The sequence below is a fragment of the Malurus melanocephalus genome, unplaced genomic scaffold (assembly GCF_030028575.1).
Source record: "Malurus melanocephalus ecotype Western Australia unplaced genomic scaffold, MMel_1.1 scaffold_189, whole genome shotgun sequence".
In the NCBI taxonomy this organism is placed as follows: Eukaryota; Metazoa; Chordata; class Aves; order Passeriformes; family Maluridae; genus Malurus; species Malurus melanocephalus.
In genome coordinates this window covers 414,507-417,539 of record NW_026623421.1, presented here as the reverse complement: position 1 = coordinate 417,539, position 3,033 = coordinate 414,507, and positions in this window count along the sequence as shown.

Below are 3,033 nucleotides of genomic sequence, written 5' to 3'. Positions count from 1 at the left end.
ACCCCAGAGCAGGAGGATGGTTCTCATTTGGTGCTGTGAAAATAGATGTGCAGTGTCCAGAAAGGCCCTCCATGTCCCAGGCCTTTGTCACCAGGCTGTGTGTCAGTAGAGCAGCAGGCAGAAACCAAGACCCTGTTAACTCTGCATTGTGTTCACACGTGTAACGAAAATGAGTCGTCATCCCCTGAGAACTCATCCACCAAGCAGAGGAAGTCGCTCATTAGTCCAGTGTTCACTCATTCATTTATTCATACAGTTTTCTTCCAGCATTGTTTTTCTGTGACTAACAAGCAATTATTTGAAACCTTTCCCTGTATGAGAATTGTGGCCCTTCAACTCATCTGCTGTTACAATCCACCTGCCTCTCTCATGGGTTTCATGATTAGTCAGATGAATTTAGATAGCAAGTTATGTAACCTTTATAAATTATGTTTTGAGCTTTGTGTTTTTAGTTCTTTCAGAGCCATATGTAAAAATAACGTAAGTTGTTTTGTTTGCAACTATTTGGCATGTGGTTTTGCCAAGGCACAGTTAAAGTTACGGTGAACTTTTTAAGCAAAACAGAAAGTTTTGTATTATTTTCACTTTGTAAGTTACTGCTRCAGGTGGAGAACATCTGCTTAAGATCTTTTTTTGCAGAAAAAGACGCAGTAAGATTCAGCTACACAGGAAAAGTCAGTGTGTGCAAGTAAAAGGTTTGATTTTCTTGATTTTTTTTTTTAAATAGAGTTACAGAAAATGCTTTATTCAATTGGTTCTGTTGAATCTGTAGACTCTAGTCCCCAGTGTTAACCGAAGTAGTTTTATTTCTGATAGATGCCTGGTGGTCCATTCTTAAGAGGTATAGTAAGATACTAAGTTTTTCATATTAGCACCAATAATTTGTGCTGGGAAGGTGATTGCTGTCCCAGACACCAATTTTAAAGCAACAGTTACACCATATCAACAGGAAACACAAAATAAGTTGGTTACTGAGAGTTACACTGAAAACCCAATTCTTAGATTTATTATTTTTGTTGCCGAGAAGGAAAAAACAAAGGAAAACACCGTGAACAACTGAATCACTGTTCTGAYTCCTGAGACTAAATGCAAATCTCCAATACAGATTTTTTTTCATTGGCTAGTTTAATRAAAAATACAAGAATCATAAAACTATGTAAAGCTTATGCTATACATGAGTTCTGTTTTCTCCAATGATGGCCCCATCCGTTTGGAACTGAAAACTTCAAAATGCCTCTCTATCAAACAGTCTCACCTTCCAGTAGGTGCTGTTCTGGCAACATTCTGGAATTTTAACTTATTTTAAGAACAAAAAATTTTAATAAAATAAGACAAGTTTTGAGCATGAATTATTTTAGCCAAATTATGACAGTGTGGAAATATGAACAGATATGAAACTTGATGGTTTTTGCAGATTTTGCAAATTGTCCTAAGATCATATTAATTGCATTACAGTTTGAATATTGAATTGTACGGTACTTTTGTCATAGCAGTAAAGGCTGAGGCAATCTTGTCCTATAGAAGAACCAGGGAAGCAGCTACCTACCRTCTTTTCCTACTTTGGCCCACCCTGAAGCAGTAACCCTGGAGCAGCTCTTTCAGCACCTGCCATCCAAGCCARGCTGACCCATCTCGTTTCTCCTGGCTTTATTTACAGCTCTGTGCAACAGGCTACTGCTTGCTGCTGACTTGGTTCTTTTTGCTGTTGTTGTTCAGTGGGAGTGAGATTGCCAAAGCTGTAGTTGTTTGGTTTGTAAAAGATGAGCTGCTCAGCTTCATGTGCCAACGCTGTTGTCACAAGAGCTGATTCTGACTGCCTGTCAGGCACTGTGGGGAGGAGCAGAGGTGGGAGAGCAGTGRGCCTGAGCTGGCTGGCTCTCAGGCAGGAGACTTCCTAATTCAAAGACAGACACAGTGTAATGTGTTCTGCTGGGATCCGTGACCCAGCGCTGGATTAAGACTTGGCATTGCCTCAAAGGGAAATAAAACRAAAAAACAATGTGGATGGCTGTGCAAGGCCAGCCCAGAGGTCTAAGGGGCACAGCACCTACTTTTGACAGGGACCAGTGGTGGGCATCTTTGGAAAAAGGCTGGTGAGCACAGAGCAAATCCAGCCGCACATCGCCAGTTCTCTRAAGAGCAGGGTAAGGATTTCCTCACACTGTGATTGCTCTCGTGCCAGCAGCCACCCTGGACAGCTGCAAGCTGTGACATTCAGCATTGGCTGGGAACTCCCACAGGGCTTCTGGCTCAGCAGGTGCACGGGCTGGATCCGTATGCGGGATGGCATCTGAAGGTAGATAAAGAGAAAATGATTGCCTTGACTCATAAGTGCCTCCTGTAATTTGAAATGGGAAGTGGAAATGTAACCTGTTTTGATGGTCTGCTCCTGGAAGCTCACTGAACCAGACACTTTCCAGATGACTCAGAGCAAGATGGTTGTTTGCTGAGAAGTGCTGTATCAAGTATTTGGCAGGATTATGTAACGAGCAGTTGTCCTTCACCCCTGATGATGTGTCTTCTCTGCRAGACTGATGCCTACAATTGACCAGTGTAGAGGAACAGCAATAAAACAAAATGGCAGGTGCCTGGAGGCATCTTCAGGATGCAGCTGAGCTCCTGCCTGGAATAGATCCATTATTGTTTCCATACTTGGCACTCCAGCTGTTCAGGAAAAGATGATAAAATTTCACTGCTAGCCTCATGATGCCACCCATTCCTTTGCAGTGGTCCTGTTTGTGTTTGGCGTGGTGTACCTCGCTCTCTTTAGCAGAAGCACTAAAACTAGTTGTGGACAATGCACCTATTTCTTKGCTGAGGCTCAGAGAATGAACTTTTTGGGAACCGGAGCAAGGCTGGCTTATTTTTTGTGCTTGAATTTTGCTATATCTCTTTAAGTGCCCCTCCTGGAAAAGATTGCAGTGTTTTAAGCTTTGGTGAAAATTCTCAGTGTGTAGGTGAAGGTTAAGAAGATCCTTTCTAGGATGCATTCTCCCAATTCAGGGGAAAAAAAAAAACCCAAAAAAAACCCAA